Raw genomic sequence first — 11,737 nt, 5'->3', positions numbered from 1 at the left:
TGTTTATCAGCTGTAGAAGTTCTCTGGTGGAATTTTTGGGGTCACTCAAGTACACTATCATGTCATTGGCAAAGAGTGATGTTTTTATCTCTTCCTTTCCGATTTGTATCCCCTTGATCTCCTTTTGCGGTCTAATTGCTCCAGCCAGGACTTCCAGTACTATGTTGAATAGGTAGGGAGAGAGTGGGCAGCCTTGTCGAGTCCATGATTTTAGTGGGATTGCTTCAAGTTTCTCGCCATTAAGTTTGATTTTGGCTGTTGGTTTGCTGTATATTGCTTTTATTATGTTTAAATATGGGCATTGGATTCCTGTTCTTTCCAGGACTTTTAACATGAAGGGGTGTTGGATTTTGTCGAATGCTTTCTCAGCGTCTAGTGAGATGACCATGTGATTTGGTCTTTAAGTTTGTTTATATGGTGGATTACATTGATGGATTTCCTTATGTTAAACCATCCCTGCATCCCAGGGATGAAGCATACTTGGTCATGATGAATGATGGTTTTGATGTGTTCTTGGATTCGGTTTGCAAGGATTTTGTTGAGTATTTTTGCATCAATGTTCATAAGTGAGATTGGTCTGAAGTTCTCTTACCTTGTAGGGTCTTTGTGTGGCTTAGGTACGAGGGTTATTGTAGCCTCAAAAAATGAGTTGGGTAATATTCCAACTGATTCTATCTTTTGGAATAGTTTGGCGAATATTGGTGTTATATCCCCAATAAATGTCTGATAAAATTCTGCACTGAACCCGTCTGGACCTGGGCTTTTTTTGGTTGGGAGGCTTTTGATGACTTCTTCTATTTCTTTAGGTGTTATAGGGTTATTTAGATGGTTTACTTGGTCCTGGTTAAACTTTGGGATCTTGTATCTGTCTAGGAATTCGTCCATTTCCTCCAGATTTTCCAATTTTGTGGAGTATAATTTTTTGTAGTAGGATCTGATGATTTCTTGAATTTCCTTAGTTTCAGTTGTTATGTCACCACTTTCCTTTCTGATTTTGTTAATTTGGATACTCTCTCTTTTCTCTTTAGTTAGTCTGGCTAGGGGTTTATCAATCTTGTTGATTTTCTCAAAGAACCAACTCTTTGTTTTGTTGATTTTTTCATTTTTTTTTTTTTGTTGTTGTTTCTATTTGGTCTATTTCTGCCCTAATTTTGATTATTTCTTGCCGTCTACTCTTTTTGGGTATATCTGCTTCCTTTCGTTCTAGGCCTATTAGCTGTGCTGTCAGGTTGCTGATGTGAGCTCTCTCCAGTTTCTTCTTGGAAGCACTTAGGGCTATGATATTTCTTCTCAATACTGCTTTCATTGCATCCCATAGGTTTGGGTATGTTGTGTTATCATTTTCGTTGAATTCTAGAAAATTCTTAATTTCTTTCTTTATTTCTTCTTTGACCCTGCTATCTTTAACAGAGCGTTGTTTAGTTTCCATGTGTTTCGTGGGCATTGTGTTGTCTTTGTTGTTGTTAAAGACAAGCCGTAAACCATGGTGATCTGAGAGGATGCATGGGAGTATTTCAATCTTCTTATATCGATGAAGGCTCATTCTGTGTCCAATTATGTGGTCAATTTTCGAGAAAGTGCCATGGGGTGGTGAGAAGAAGGTGTATTCTTTTACTTAAGATAGTATGTTCTGTATATATCTATTAATTCTAGTTGGTTCAAAGTCTCTGCTAGTTTTGCAGTGTCCTTGTTCAGTTTCTGTTTCCCTGATCTGGCCATTGGTGGCAGTGGGGTGTTAAAGTCGCCCACTATTATTGTGTGGGGTGAAATGTATTTTTTGAGCTTTAGTAGAGTTTCTTTTATGAATGTGGGTGATTTTTTATTTGGAGCATATATGTTAAGGATTGAGAGTTCCTCCTGACAGATTTCCCCGGTAATGATTAAAAAGTGTCCTTCTTTATCTTTTTTGATAACTTTTGGTTGGAAATTTACTTTATTCGATATTAGAATAGCCACTCCAGCTTGCTTCTTGGAGCTGTTTGCTTGGAAGTTTTTTTCCCACCCTTTTACTCTGAGATAGTGTCTGTCTCTGTCTCTGAGATGAGTTTACTGTATGCAGCAAAAGGCTGGATTTTGTTTATGTATCCAGTCTGATAGTCTATGTCTCTTTATTGGGGAGTTGAGACCATTTATGTTAATAGATATCAAGGAATAATTGTTTCTGTTTCCTGCCATTTTTGCTTTTTTGGGTTGAGTTGTGTCTTTTTTTTTTTCTTCTTCTTCTTTTAGTTTTCTTGTTTAGGAGTTTTCTTGTTTTTTCTAGGCTGTATTTTCCCTCCTTGTATTGGGTTTTCCACCTATAATTCGTTGTAGTGCTGGGTTTGTGGTCAGATATGGTGTGAATTTTGATTTGTCTTGAAATATCTTTGTCTCTCCATCGATGGTGATTGACAGTTTTGCTGGGTATAGCTCCTGGGGCTGGCACTTGTGCTCTATTAAGGAGTGCATGATGTCTGTCCAGGCTCTTCTAGCTTTCATAGTCTCTGTTGAGAAATCGGGTGTGAGTCTGATTGGTCTGCCTTTATATGTTACCTGACCTTTTTCCCTTACTGCTTTTAGTATTCTTTCTTTACTTTGGGCACTTGATGTTTTTACTATTATGTGTCGGGAGGTATTTCTTTTCTGGTCCAACCTATTTGGAGTTCTGAAGGCTTCTTTTATGCTCGTGGTCATCTCATTCTTGAGGGTAGGGAAGTTTTCTTCTATGATTTTGTTGAAGATATTTACTGTGCCTCTTAGTTGATACTCTTCTCCCTCTTCTATTCCTATTATCCTTAGGTTCGGTCTTCTCATTGTGTCTTGGATTTCCTGGACATTTTGGGTTAGGAGCTTTTTGTTTTTTGCATCTTCTCTGGCTGTTTTGTCTATGTTTGCAATGTTGTCTTCTGCCCCCGAGATTCTCTCTTCGATCTTTTGTAATCTGTTGGAAATGCTTGCTTCTGTGACTCCTGATTTCTTTTTTTGGTGTTCTGACTCTAGGGTTATCTCTTTTAGCACTTTCTTTATTGTGTCAATTTCTGTTTTAATTTCCCTCTTCCATTCCTTTATTTCTTTGGTTCTGTTTTCGTCTCGTTCTTTGAGTTCTTTGAGTGTTTTTCTTGTTTCTTCTTTAAAAGCTTCTGAATCTTTTTGCTTTTCCTCCCTTTCTTGTTTAAGTAACTCTATCAGCGTCTTGAGGCATGATTTCAGGTCTGTGTCTTCTTTCTCTGGAGTGTTTGGAATTCCGATGTTTGCTACTATCGGAGAGCTGGGTTCTGGTGTTGCTAGATTGTCTTGGTTTCCTTGGGATATACTCTTTCTCTTTCCTCTTGCCATTTTGTTGTCAGTGATATGTTCTTGCCTTTCCCTTGTATCTGGTCTGTGTCCCTGGTACACTTTCCGTGTGCACTCCGCAGAGATCTCTCTACTCCCCGGCAGCCCAGGTCCCGGGTGGCAGCTGGGCCAGGCTCTGCTCTGCGTACTGAAGTCGCCTCCGGGTGGGAACAGACGTTTCTAAGATCTGTTCCTGGTCACAGATGCTCAGCCTCTCCGAGCCACCTTTCCGGCTGGCAGGTGGGCCAGGCTCCGCTCTGCGTCCTGAAGTCGTCTCCGGGTAGGAACAGAAGTTCCTAAGATCTGTTCCCGGTCCCTGGATCGGGGAGGACAGGGCAGGTCAGGGCAGGGGATTCCCTTTCCGTGTGCACTTCGCAGAGATCCCTCTGCTCCCCCGCAGCCTAGGTCTTCCACTCACCAGTTGCTCAGCCTGTACGAGCCGCCTTTCTGACTGGCTGTTGGGCCAGGCTCTGCTCTGTGTCCTGAAGTCGTCTCCGGGTGGGAAAAGAAGTTCCTAAGATCTGTTCCAGGTCACTGGATGGGGGAGGACAGGGCAGGTCAGGGCAGGGGGTGCCCTTTCCGTGTGCACTCCGCAGAGATCCCTCTGCTCCTCCGCAGCCTAGGTCTCACACTCACCAGTTGCTCAGCCTGTACGAGCCGCCTTTCCGGCTGGCAGTTGGGCCAGGCTCCGCTCTGCGTCCTGAAGTCGTCTCTGGGTGGGAACAGAAGTTCCTAAGATCTGTTCCAGGACACAGTTGCTCAGTCTGTACGAGCCGCCTTTCCGGCTGGCAGTTGGGCCAGGCTCCGCTCTGCGTCCTGAAGTCGTCTCCGGGTGGGAACAGAAGTTCCTAAGATCTGTACCAGGTCACAGTTGCTCAGCCTGTACGAGCCGCCTTTCCGGCTGGCAGTTGGGCCAGGCTCCGCTCTGCGTCCTGAAGTCTTCTCCGGGTGGGAACAGAAGTTCCTAAGATCTGTTCCCGGTCACAGTTGATCAGCCTGTACGAGCCGCCTTTCCGGCTGGCAGTTGGGCCAGGCTCTGCTCTGTGTCCTGGAGTCGTCTCCGGGTGGGAACAGAAGTTCCTAAGATCTGTTCCCGGTCACTGGATCGGGGAGGACAGGGTAGGTCAGGGCAGGGGGTGCCCTTTCAGTTTGCACTCCACAGAGATCCCTCTGCTCCCCGGCAGCCTAGGTCTCCCACTCACCAGTTGCTCAGCATGCCCCCACTTTCATTTCTGATTTTGTGAATTTGGATACTTTCTCTTTGCCCTCTAGTTAGTCTAGTTAAGGGTTTTTCAATCTTGTTAATTTTCTCAAAGAACCAGATCTTGCTTTTGTTGATTCTTTAAATGGTTCTTTTTATTTCTATTTGGTCTATTTCTGCCATAAGTTTGATTATTTTTTGCCATCTACTTCTCTTGGGTGTATCTGCGTCCTTTTGTTCTAGAGCTTTCAGCTGTGCTGTCAAGTTGCTGGTGTATGCTCTCTTCAGTTTCTTTTTGGAAGCACTCAGAGCAATAAGATTTCCTCTCAGTACTACTTTCATTGCATTCCATAGGTTGGTGTATGTCCTGTTTTCATTTTCATTGAATCTAGAAAATCCTGAATTTCTCTCTTTATTTCTTCTTTGAACCTGCTATTGTTTAATAGTGCATTGTTTAGTTTCCATGTGTATATGGGCTTTTTGTCTTTGTTGTTGTTAAAGACCAGCCTTAGATCATGGTGATCTGAAAGGATGCATGGGAGTATATAAATATTCATATATCTATTGAGGCTCAATTATGTGGTCATTTTTCTAGAAGGTGCTGTGAGTTGCTGAGAAGAAGGTGTATTCTTTTACCTTAAAATGATATGATCTGTAGATATATATTAATTCCAGTTGGTTCATAGTCTCTGCAAGTTTTACATTGTCCTTGTTCACTTTCTGTTTCCATGATCTGTCCATTGGTGAAAGTAGGATATTAAGGTCTCCCACTTTTATTGTGTGGGGTGAAATGTATTTTTTGAGCTTGAGTAGGGTTTCTTTTCTGAATATGGGTGCTTTTGTATTTGGAGCATATATGTTAAGTATTGAAAGATCCTCCTGATACATTTCGCCTGTAATGAGTAAAAAATATTCTTCCTTATCATTTTTGATAACTTTTGGTTAAAAATTTACTATATTTGATATTAGAATGGCCACTCCAGCTTGCTTCTTGGGGCATTTGCTTGGAAGATTTTTTCCCAACCTTTTACTCTGTGATAGTGTCTGTCTTTGTCTCTGAGATGAGTTTCTTATATGCAGCAAAATGTTGGGTTTTGTTTATGTATCCAGTCTGAAAGGTTATATCCATTTATTGGGGTGTTGAGTCCACTTATGTTAACAGATATCAAGTAATAGTGGTTGCTGTTTCCTTCTATTATTGCTTTTGTAGGTGAATTGTGCCTGTATGTCTTTCTTCTTTTGGTTTTCTTGCTTAGGGGTTTTCTTGTTTTTACTAGGATATAGTTTCCCTCATTGTATTGGGTTTTTCACTTATAATTTGTTGTAGTGCTGGGTTTGTGTTCAGATATTATTTAAATTTAGTTTTGTCTTGGAATATCTTAGTCTCTCCATCTATGGAGATTGATTATTTTACTGGGTATAGCAGCTTTGGCTGGCACTTGTGCTCTCTTAGGGTCTGCATGATCTCTATTCAGGCTCTTCTAGCTTTCATAGTCTCTGTTGAGAAATCAGATGTGATTCTGATTGGTCTGCCTTATATGTTACATAACATTATTCCATTACTGCTTTTAGTATTCTTTCATTGCTATGAGTACTTGGAGTTTTGACTATTATGTGTCAGAATGAATTTCTTTTCTGGTCAACATATTTGGGGTTCTGTAGGCTTCTTTAATGCTCGTGTTTATCTCATTTTAAGGGTAGGAAAAATTTCTTCTACAATTTTGTTGAAGATATTTACTGTGCCCCTTAGGTGATATTCTTTGCCTTCTTCTATTCCTCTTATCCTTAGGTTTGGTCTTCTCATTGTGTCCTTGATCTCCTGGACATTTTGGGTTAGAAACTTTTTTTTTGCATCTTCTCTGACTCTTTTGTCTATGTTTTCAATGTTGTCTTTTGCCCCAAGATTCTCTCTTCCATTTCTTGTAGTCTGTTGGAAATGCATCTGTGACTCCTGATTTCTCTTATGGGTTTTCTACCTCTAGGTTTGTCTCTTTTAGTGTTTTTTTTTTATTTTGTCCATTTTGGTTTTAAATTTTTTCTCCCATTCCTTCATCTCTTTGGTTATCTCTTCTAGTTCTTTGAATGTTTGAGTGTTTTTCTTGTTTCTTCTTTAAAAGCTTTTAATTCTTTATGTTTTTCCTCCTGTTCTTGTTTAATGATTTCTTTCATCAGCTTAAGGTAAGATGTCGCGTCTGAGTCTTCTTTTTCTGGAGTGTTTGGCATTCCACTGTTTGCTGTGATGGGAGAAGTGGGTTCTGGTGTTGACAGGTTGTCTTGGTTTCCCTGGGGTTCATCATTCACTTTCTTCTTGCCATCTTGTTATCAGTGATTGGTTGTTATCACCTTTCCCTTGTACCTGGCCTGTGTCCCTGGATCTCAGCTATTCCTAGTGGCAGATGTTCCAACTGCCTGTTCTGCACCCAAAAGCCACTGACTGGGAACAGAGAGCCAATGCTGGATTCCTCTTTCCCTGGATCAAGCAGGGCAGGGGCACACTTTCAGCATGCTCAGTAGAGATCTCTGCCCCCTGGCTAGTCGGAACATCTTCTCACCAAGCCTGTGTCTCTGGATCTCTGCTGTTTCTGGTGGTGGAAGGTCCAAGCACCTGTCAGCCCTTTCTCTAAGTCACAACGGAAAATATGGATGAAGTGGACAATTTTGTAGAAATATACAAGATAACAAAGTTAAGTGACAATCAGATAAAACAAAGACACATGCACCATGCTCATAGCAGCTCTATTTATGATAGCCAGAAGCAGAAAAGAACCCAGATGTACTTCAGTAGATGAATGAATACAATAATTGTGGTACATTTACACAATGGAATAAAGTTGTTCAAAAAATAAATAAATAAAAAATAAAAAAAACTAAACATTCCTATAATACCTAAAAAGAAAAAAAAAGTAATGATTGTAAGGTTCCAAAACATAAAAATAAATCGAAGAACAGATAAGCTTAATGTAGAATTCTATCACATCTTCAAAGAAGACCAGATTCCAATAGTCTTCAAACTATTTTACAAAATAGAAATGGAAGAAACACTACTTCTGTGAGTTTACCCATGGTTCTACCTAAAACACAAAGAAATTATAAAGAAAGAGAACTTCAGATCAATCTCCCTTATAAATATCACTAGAAAATACTCAATAATATTCTTGCAAACTGAATTTAAGAAAGGTTAAAACTATTATTTGCCACAATCAAGTAGGCTTCATTCCAGGGATGCAGGGTTGTTTCAATATATTGATATCTGTCAGTGTAATCTACTATATAAACAAACTGAAAGTGGGAAAAAAACAAATGAAAATATCATTAGATGCTGAGAAGGCCTTTGACAAAATTCAAAACTGCTTCATGATAAAAGTCTTAAAAACATCATGAATACAAGGCCCATACCTAATCATAGTACAAGTAATAAACAGCAAACTAAATGGACAGAAAAGATCAAAAGACCAAAAAACCTAATGGAGAAAACCTACAATATATTTCTATAAAATCAAGGACTGGTAAGGCTGCCCATTCTTGTCCTACCTATAAAATGGAGAACTTGATGTCCTAGCCCTAGCAATAACACACAAAAAGAGGTTAAAGGGACACAAATTGGAAAGAAATCAAAATATCACTACTTGCAGATGATATAATAGTATACATGAATGACCTCAAAAATTCCACCAGAGGACTCCTGCAACTGATAAACAACTTTAGTAATGTGTCTGTATATAAAATTAACTCAAACAAATCAATAGCCTTTCTCTACTCAAAGGCTGAGAAAGAAACTAGGGAAAGAACACTCTTAACAATAGTCACAAATAATATGAAATATCTTGTGGTGACTCTAATGAAACAAGTGAAAGATCTGTACAAAAAGAACTTCAAGTTTATGAAATCAAGGAAGACCTTAGAAGCTGGAAAGATCTCTGATAAAAGATAAAAGAAATAATATACCAAAATGGCCAATTTGTTGAAAGTACTCTACAAATTCAATTGAATTTCCATCAAAATTTCAACTCAATTCTTCATGGAGTTAGAAAGAGCAATCTGAAAATTCATTTGGAATAAAAAATACAACAACAACAACAACAAAATAGGACATGGAAAACTATTCTCAACAATAAAAGAATTTCTCAGGGAACTACCTTCTCTGACTTCAAGCTCTACTAGAGAGATATCATGAAAAGAAGTACATGGTATTGGTACACAGAGAGGCGGGTAGATCAATATAATTGAATTGAAGACTCAGAAATGAACCCACACACTTTTAAATGTCCACTTAATCTTTGACAAAAGAGGTAAAACTATCCAGTGGCAAAAAGAAAACATTTTTAAGAAATGGTGCCTTTCCACATAATGGTCAGCATGTAGCTTAATAAAAATTGATCCATTCTTATCTTCTTGTACAAAGCTAAAGCCCAAGTGGATCAAGGACAAAAAGAGATCCACTGAAACTAAAGGAAGAGAAAGTAGGGGAAATCCTCAAATACATTGCTATACTGGCTGGTTTTGTGTCAATTTGAAACAGCTGCAATTATGACAAAGCAAGGAGCCTCACTTGAAGAAATGCCTCCATGTGATCCAGGTGTAAGGCATTTTTTCAACTAGTGATCAAGAGAGGAGGACTCCAACCCATTGTGGGTGGTACCATCCGTGGACTGGTAGTTATGGGTTTTATAAGTAGCAGGCTGAGAAAGTCAGAGAAAGCAAGCCAGTAAGCAACATTCCTCCATGGCCTCTGCATCAGCTCCTGCTTCCTGGCCTGTCTGAGTGTAAGCCCTCACTCCCTCTGGTGAAGAACAGCAGTGTGGAACCATGAGCTAAATAAAACAATTTCTCTTCAACTATATTCTTGGTCATGATGTTTTGTACAGGAATAGAACCCTGACTAAGACAACTGGCACAGGAAAATTATTTCCTGAACAGAACAGCAATGGATTATGCTCTAAGAACAAGAATCAACAAATGGGACCTCATGAAATTGCAAAGTTTCTGTAAAGCAAAAAGCACATTCAATAGAAAAAATGGCAAAAAAAAAATTGTTACTATTTTTACATCTAGTTCAGGACTAGTATCTAATGTATACAAACAATTCAAGAATGTAGACTCCAGATAACCAAGTAACTCTATTTTAAAATAGGATACATACATAAACAGAGTATTCTCAACTGAGGAAAGTTGTATGTCCAAGAAGCACCTTAAGAAATGTTCAACATCCCTAATCATCAGGAAAGTGCAACTCAAACAACCCCGAGATTCCAACTCATACCACGCAGAATGACTAAGATCAAAAACTCGGGTGACAGCAGATGATGAGTGAGGATGTAGAGAAAAAGAAACACTCCTCAATTTCCACTGCATTGGAAATCAGTCTGCTGATTCCTCTGAAAACTGGGATTAATAAAAACTAAGGACTCAGCTATATCACTCCTAGGCATATACACAGAAGATGGTCCAACATTTAACAAATACTCTACTACATTCATAGCAGCTTTATTTATAGCAGACACAAGATGGAAAGAACCCAGATGTCCTTCAACAGAGGAATGGATAGAGAAAATGTGTTACTTTTACACAATGGAGTACTATTCAGCTCTTAAAAACTAATGACTTTTGAAATTCTTAGGCAAATGGATGAAACTAGAAAATTCTGAGTGAGGTAATCCAGTCACAAAAGAACACACATAGTATGCACTCACTGATATGTGTATACTAGCCCAAAATCTTGGAATACCAAGAAGCAACTACCATACCTTGTAAAGGTCAAAAAGAAGGAAGACCAATATGTGAATGCTTCAGTCACAGTGATTATATAGTGGTTAGTACTCTGCGTTGTGAATGCTTCAGTCCTTCTTAGAAGGGAGAACAAAATACTCACAGGAGGAAATACAGAAACAAGTAATGGAGAAAAGACTGAATAAAAGATCATCAAGAGACTGCCTCACCTGGTTATCCATCCCATCTGTAGCTACCAAACCAAGTCACTATTGCTAATGCTAAGTGCTTACTGGCAGGATCCTTTATGGAAGCCTCCACAGAGGCTCTGCCAGAGCCATACTAATACAAATGAGGATGCTTGCAGCTAACCATCAGACTGAGCACCAGGACCCTCAAGGAGGAGCTAGAGAAAAGACTGAAGGAGATGAAAGGGTTTGCAACCCAATGGGAAAAACAACAATAGCAACCAAACCCCCTGCCCCCAGGGCTCCCAGAGACAAAAATACCAAACTATGAGTACACATGGTGAGACCCATGGCTCACAATGTATATGCAGCATATGCCATTGTATATTACCAATGGGAGGAGAATCTTTTGGTCCAGGGAAGGCTCATTTTCCCAGTGTAGAGGAATGCTAATGTGCTTAGGTGGCAGTATGTGGTTGGAGTGGCAGCATCTTCATGGAGCCAAGAGGAGGAGGAAAGGGGGCAATGGAAACATTTGAAATGTAAATACAGGTAATGTCCAATAAAAAATGAAAAATTATTCCATAAAATCTTTGTTCCATAATCTATTCAATAAAAATGTGTTCAAATCATTAGCAATTAAATTATATTTGTTGATTTCTCCATGAACATCTGTTGGTTATTTTTGTCTTTTCATGGACATTGTTAGCCAACATATATTTTGGAAGTATTATGGTATTAAATTCATGCATTTAGTGAACTCACCTTAAATTGAATTTTGGTATTTATAATAATGAATATCATGTAGGAATTTCCTATTTGGGGGCAGTTGACCCCTTTTTGTCCTTTTCTTTTTAACTTCTTTAGATTTAAGTGAAAATTTTCTCTTCTACTCTTTCCTATAGGAGATTAGTTATACTTAATAAATTCTAGTGGTTTTCTCCTATGTTCAAAACATACATACAAATACTGCTGTCAGCCCTGCTGGCACATTCGGCACCCCTTCTGATTCCCCTCTCTTACGTGTTATAACAGTGCTGTCATGAGTTTCATTTATATACAGACATTGCCATGTAGTATTGTGTTCACTTTGTGGTTCTGAGTAGATTAAAGCCTACTAGAGAAATAAAGAAAATACACCGCTCAATTGTACAATAGTATTCTGCGTCACTGTCATTCTTGTCTCTATGTCAGTTTAATTTTCCAGCTTATACAATTTCCCTTTTCTCTGAACGTCTCTTTTAACATTGCTACAAAGCTGACCATGAACAAAATTTTACTCCTCCGTATTTTTATCTTAGATCTTATTCATATGACTTTTACTTTAGCA

Source organism: Micromys minutus (assembly GCF_963924665.1).
Source record: "Micromys minutus genome assembly, chromosome: 3".
NCBI classification, from domain to species: domain Eukaryota; kingdom Metazoa; phylum Chordata; class Mammalia; order Rodentia; family Muridae; genus Micromys; species Micromys minutus.
Note: the sequence above shows the minus strand (reverse complement) of the source record.